The sequence below is a fragment of the Papio anubis genome, chromosome 11, assembly GCF_008728515.1.
Source record: "Papio anubis isolate 15944 chromosome 11, Panubis1.0, whole genome shotgun sequence".
Lineage (NCBI taxonomy): Eukaryota > Metazoa > Chordata > Mammalia > Primates > Cercopithecidae > Papio > Papio anubis.
Genome location: NC_044986.1, coordinates 84,725,411 through 84,732,657, shown reverse-complemented (window position 1 = coordinate 84,732,657; position 7,247 = coordinate 84,725,411).

Sequence of the window (7,247 nt, the reverse complement as noted above, 5' to 3'; positions counted from 1 at the left end):
AGAAATTGGTGGATACAGGCTCAAAATACATCTGGTCCTCCTCCTTATAGGAAAGGACCACCCTTGACTCCCAGGCTGCTATACTCATTTTGAGCCGTATGTTAATTTGTCTTAGGTGGACTCAATTGCAGCTACCACTTGCTTTGTTTCAGGGCAAATGTCAGAAAGAACAGCTAATTCCTACGAGACTCAACTGCTTCCATTGTTGGCTGCTACATCCTACAAACCTGGCTGTACTTGAGGATCAACTATAGCAGGTGTTCAAAATACATATTCACTGGCCTCATCCCTGGAGATTCTGAACCAGTAGGGCTGAGATGAAGCCCAGAAACCTGTACTTTTACCAAGCTCAGCAGATGATTGTCTCTGTGGCCAGATTTAAGGACAACTGATCCAGACTCTTCAAGACTTCACTTGTCCTTCCCATCTTCCCTCCATGCCATAAATATTTATGAAGCTCCTATTATGTGCCAGCACACCATTGTTATGAGGTTGCTAAAGCATATACATATTCAGCACTAAGTTGAAGTGCAAAAGTGGGCTTCCAAACTCAACATAGTAAAGGCATCAATTCTCCCTAAATTAATTTTATAGGTCTAATGCAATTCTTATCAAAATCCTAGCAAGGTATTTTGTAATCATAGATGAGTTTATTCTGAAATTAATTTTATAAATTTCATTTTATATTCATAATGTAATTTACATTATACAAATAAAAATATCTTCTGAAACTTAATTTGAAAATGCACAAGCACTAGAATAGCTATAATATTCAAAAAGTAGAGTGGAGTGGGAGGAATCACTGTAATCAATATTAAGGCTTACTATATAGCTAGAGTAATAGTGAGATAGAGAAATAGACACATAAAACAATGGATCAGAATAGATAATCCAGAAATAGACCCACACAAATATTCCCAACTGATATTTGACAAAATGCAGGAGAAATTCAGTGAGGAAAGAATTGTTTTTTCAACAAATGGTGCTGGAAAAATTGGACATCCATAGACAAAAAAAGAAATGATCATTGACATTAAACGTCGCACTGTGTACAAAAATGAACTCCATATGGATCCTGGACTTACATGTCAATGCAAAACTATATGATCTTTAGGGAATAAAAGGGGGGGGGAGGAAAATTGTTGGGATCTAAGACTAGGCAAAGAGTTCTCAGACTTGACACCAAAAGCATGATCTGTAAAAAGAAAAGGAAAAATTAACAAATTGTTTTTTGTTTATTTTTTTCTCTGTAAAAAGTCTCTGTTAAGAGGATAAAAGATCCAAGCAACAAATGAGGAGGAAGTATCTGGAATCATATATCCAACAAAGGACTGGTGTTTAGAATACATAAAGAACTCACAAAACTCAACCGCGACAAAACAAAAAAATCCCATTAGAAAATAAGAAAAATACATGAATGGATATTTCACGGAAGATAATATACAGATGGCAAATAAGCACATGAAAAGATGCTCAACTTCAATTAGCCATTGGGGAAATGCAAACTGAACTACAATAAGTTATCTCCACGTATGTATCAGGATGGTCAAATCAAAAATAGGGAAAACACCTAATGCTGCTGAGGATGTGGAGAAAGGGGATTGTTCATACATTGCTCATGGGAATGTAAAATAGTGTATACATTGTGGAAAATGGTTTGATTGGGTCTTATGAAACTAAACACACAATCACCGTAAGACCCAGCAATTGCACGTAGGGTACTTATCCTAGAGAAATTAAGATTTGTGTTTATACAAAAACCTTTATGAAAATATTCATAGCAACTTAACTTGTAATGGCCCCAAATGAGAAAGAACCCAGATATCCTTCAAATAAGTGAATGGCTAGGTAACGTGTGGTAATCCATATCAAAAGAAATAACTCTTGACACTCACAACAACTTGTATGAAACCCCAGAGAGTTATGTGGAGTGAGAAAATGCCAATCCCCAAAGGTAGTACAAGTATGATTCAATATATAGAACATTCTTAAAATGACAAAATTATAGAAATGGAGAATGGATTAGTGGTTACAAGAAGTTAAGGAGATGTGGGGGAGGAGAGAAGGCAGGTGTGGTTATAAAAGGGCAGCAGGAGGGGTCCTCTTGGTGATGGAAATACTCTGTATCCTGACAGGTAGCAGATATATGAGCCTACCCATGGGATAAAATTGTATAGAACACATACACACACTCTCTCTTTCACACCTACACAAACAGGTATAAATACAATTAAGAAAATCTGAATAAGATGGATGTATTATGTCAATGTCAATATCCTAATTGAGATACTATACTCTAGTTTTATAAGATGCTACTGTTGGGGAAAACCAGGTAAAGGTGACAGGGCATCATCTGTGTTATTTCTTCCAACTGCATTATGAGTATACAGTTATTTCAAAATAAAAACATTTAACTAAAAACTGGGTTTTCCAACTGTGCTTTAACCATGCCATAGTGGCTCCACATATTGGCAGGTCAAGTTCTATAGAAGGTTACAGACTCACTGACCAAGAATGAGAGTGCTCAGCCTCTGAGGCTCACTGTGGCTGATTAGCCCACCTACATAGTCAACGTTATCACTTTGGCACCTGTAGTAATTTTTAATAAATTATAAGAGTCTAAACCAATTCCATCCCTCAGTACTTATACCTGCTACAGAATAAAAGCTTCAACTTCAGAGTCAAATAATCATGGAGAAAAACATACAGGAAGAATGTTGGAGCAGCTCTAGGTGTCTCTGCTCCCTTGGCTTGACACACATTCACTGAGCACATGCTGTATAGCAGGCTGTAGGCAAGGCCCAGTGGACGGCCGTGATGTGGATGAGAATTGCCATCTGGGGACTTGCTTCCTGTGCAGGAGATAAAACATAAACACATGAAATAGTATTACAATCAATGGGATGGATGCTGGAATGATGGTATGGAAGTAAACATATAAAAAAACAAGGATTTTTTTTTTTTTTCCCCAAAAGGAAATGGGAATCCTGCCTGAGGAGAGGGCTTTGGATGGGGTCGCAGGAGCTCCTCTGGAAGCAGAGGTGGAAGCATGAAAGGGCTTAGCATGCTAGGCATGGGAGGAGGCCATCAAAGACCCCAACATGCAGACAGACTATGTATGGAGCCGAGAGGCAGGAGGAGAGCCACTGAGAGGTGGGCACGCACTGTGAGCTAAAAGGCTTGACTTTTAAGCAGGTATTTGTTATCATCAGAACTCAAATCTGAAAAGTTAGTCTGGTTTGTGGGGTGGAAGATGGATTGGTATGGGAAAGACAAGAATTGAGACCACTCTAGAGACCATTACTCATTCCAGAGAAGGAGGAGTGATGGGGTCATCAACTGAGTTGGAATATCCTATTTGGTGATCATTTTGGCTTTGTACATTTTGAATTTGTGATATCTCTGAACATGAGGGATCCCAGAGGGATATTTCCACTTAGGCGAAATCATGGTGAATTCCATTGCAAGGGAAGCAGTCACTGAGGCCTCAAAGCAATGCTGTGACATGGTTTTATCTACATGAGGTTCTGTAGAATGCACTCTAAAGAGAGCTGACACGCAATGAAGCATCAACCCCCAAAGGGAGTAGCAGAGGGAGGGAGTTTCAAGGTGAGTGTCAGTGGATGCATCTCAGGGTTGAGGGTGAAGGAGAAGAGCAGAGGAAGGGACACCATGTCTCCTCTGTGGTTCTTCATTGGATTTCTCATTGCCTGACTGACAAGCGCTTTCAAGTCATCCCACGTCTTTGAGAAGAAACTGTTAAAGATCATCAGGTTTCAAACCCATCTCTGGCTCAGTTCTTAAAACCAGGCCTGCTTACTCTCACTGGGTAACGTAGACTATGCGTTGTCTATTCAGCATCCTTTCCTCTTTATTCCTGTCAGCATGGCCCAATTGGCTTCAAGGCAACCCTTCTTGCTAGGGACAGAAGTCATAGTTAAATTTAAGCCAGTGAAATACACAAATATTTCATAGGGACTTTTAGAAAAATACCCACACATCTTTAGGGAAAATTTCCAGAAGCAATTATTTATCTACCCCACTGTACAGCTTCTGACAGCCTTTCCAAGACCTTAAGAGGGATCCGTTTTCAAAGGAAGCCAAACAAAATCAACACTGTGGATGCCAGAGCTGGGGAATGGTGAGAGCTGGAGTCCCAGTTGGTATAACTGAGTCAACCAGTTGAACCCTGTCCTGCGGTGGGACTTGGAGTTCCTGTGGCAATCAGTCTATTCATGCTTAAGCCAGCTTAAGTTGCTCTGCCTGTTTCTTGCAACTGAAAACCTTCTTTTTTTTTTTTTTTTTTTTTTTGAGACGGAGTCTCGCTGTGTCGCCCAGGCTGGAGTGCAGTGGCCGGATCTCCGCTCACTGCAAGCTCCGCCTCCCGGTTTATGCCATTCTCCTGCCTCAGCCTCCCGAGTAGCTGGGACTACAGGTGCCCACCACCTCGCTCGGCTAGTTTTTTTGTATTATTATTATTATTTTTTAGAAGAGACGGGGTTTCACCGTGTTAGCCAGGATGGTCTCGATCTCCTGACCTCGTGATCCACCCGTCTCAGCCTCCCAAAGTGCTGGGATTACAAGCTTAAGCCACCGCACCCGGCCCGAAAACCTTCTTACACAAGAGATTATCAATCACCTTTCCCCAGATTTTGTCCTTGAGAGTCCTCTTAGTCTGTAACTCGAAGATAGAGACATTTATCAATCCTGATCTTTGGGATTTCTGTTTCCCAAGTGGTTTTCCTTCACTGGACTTTTCAGATTTCCTTTTATCATTTTGAAATAATTTTAAAGTGAAAAGCTCCAGCAGGGCATGGTGGTTCACGCCTGTAATTCCAGCACTTTGGGAGGCCAAGGTGAATGGATCACCTGAGGTCAGGAGTTCGAGACCAGCCTGGCCAACATGGTGAAACCCCATCTCTACTAAAAATACAAAAATTAGCCAGACGTGGTGGTGGGAACCTGTAATTCTAGCTACTTGGGAGGCTGAGGCAGGAGAATCACTTGAACCCGGGAAGCAGAGGTTGCAATGAGCTGAGATTGCACCATTGCACTCCAGCCAGAGCAACAAGAGAAAAACTCTGTCTCAAAAAAAAAAAAAAAAAAAGTCTGTGTTACTGTAGACAGTATGTTTTTTCTAAAGTACTTACCAGTGCAAACCTGGGAGTCTTGACCACAGCTGTGGGTGGAGGCTGCTCTTCCTAGAAGAGCTTTGTCAGAACCTGCCAGCCTTCAAGCCCTGTGCCAGGCTCTTTGTGTTGTAGCACATGTAACCCTCACCCTATACCCGTGGAGTAGGCATTTGTAGTAGTCATGCAGGGCTCCTTTGTGGTGAAGCAGGGCCATGTGATTTCCAACCATGGAGCTGTGAGGAGAGGCATGCATTGCCAATTCCATGCTGGTGCATTTAATTGCAGGTGGAGGACCCACCTGAGCACTCCTTCCATCTGCCACTGAGATCCTAATGTGATCAGAGACAGTGGGCGTGCCATCAGCCTGCATGCTAAGTCAGGGAACGGGAAGCAGAGTGGCCAGCTGACCCACATTGCGTATGCACTGAGAGCAAGAAGGAAACCTTTACTGCTACAGGTGGCTAAGATTCGGGGTTTATCTATTACAGCAGCATAGTCTAGTTTATTCTGACTTGTACACTGCAAGGGTCATTTTTATAGATGAGGAAATTGAGACCAAGAGAAGTTCAATAATTTATCTAAGGCCACAAGTAAATAAAGTCACTGAGGCCCAGGACTACATCCTTCTCACTCAATCATGCCTGCCTAAGGACCTGGCAAGCTGTTTTGTATTCTTTTATGATGTGGTCAGTCAGGTGTGACCACAAGAAGAGACCCAGGACAGACTCATGAAAATAAAGTTTATGATACATACAGGTTCTAGAGTTTCCCATGCCACTCCACATGGGAAAGACATCAGGGTGGTCAGGAGGCAGAAGACAGGCGAGGGGGACACCTAGGCCATGGCCTTTACTGGGTTTCCATGGGAAAGGCAAGGCAGGGTGAACAGCTTAGGACTAGCCAGTTTGAATCATTCCAGTGGGCTTTGACTCTAGACATGGTTTCTAGTTGGCTTGTACCTGGCCCTGGGATGATTAAGGAGAGGAATATGGTCTCCTGGAGCGTAGGGAGAGATAGAGATGCAGCTCTGTGCTGGTTACTTTGTATATCAAAGGCATGCTCCTGTCTTCAGCCTCCTGGCCACCCTGGTGTCTTCCCCATGTGGTCCTGTGTGGCCTGCTGTGCCTGCTGTCTCTAGGACCTAAAAGTATAACAGATTTTGTGTTCCTGAGCACTAAGTCTACCCTTGAGGCCTCACCTAATTGATCAACACATAAGACAGTACAAAACCCAAACCAAGAAGAGTGTCTGGCTCTTAAGACTGAATTAGAAACCATTTTGAGAAATGAGCAAAAGGTGAGAATTTTTTTTACTTTGAGTGGAAGATTCTCTGAACATTGCTTATAAACCTACTTAGTGCACACCAAAGAGGTCTCCACTTTCATCATGCCTCTCCACCCAGCATGCTCAGAGGCAAATAAGTCCAGGTACTCTCCTGCTGAATATCGCTTCCCTGCAATCCTATGGGATAAAGTTCAAATTTCTCAGCATGGCATGTGAAACTCTCCAGTATCTGACTACAACCCAGGTCACCAGTTCCAATCCCAGCTCTTGGACCATCTCCAAACTCTTTCTTGCAGTCATTTGGAGCTCCTGGTAGGTAGCTAGTCAGGCAGGAGCAGAGCAGGAGAGGGCTACTCCCACCAACAAGGAATGTCAGGCGACCATCAGCTGATGGTCAGGCAGTTGTCGCATTGTCTCTCTGAAATAATAATTGGTCACAGCCAGCACCAGAGAGAGGCAGCTTCCCAATAGATAAAAACATCTGAAATTGGTAACTGGCAGCTTTCAAGAATTGGGCAAGTGGGCTCAAGCACAAGCATTATGGGGCAAAATGGCAGAGTATGACCTTCCGGAGGCATGCCACCCGGAAAGGGAAGAAAGCCTCAGGTGAACATGTGTACAGCTCCACTAAACACACTGCCCATGCTCACCTCCCAGTGCTAGCAGGCCACCGTGCATGCGGGCAGCTCACCCTGAGGGAAAAGTAAGGGAAAAGGGGTGCAAAATGCTGGAAGTGTGTCAGCATATGAAATCCTAGGTTCAAGGTCAAATGGGGCACTTGTCCTTCAAGTTGTCCACTTGGGCCTCTTCCAAGTGTACTTTCTTTCCTTC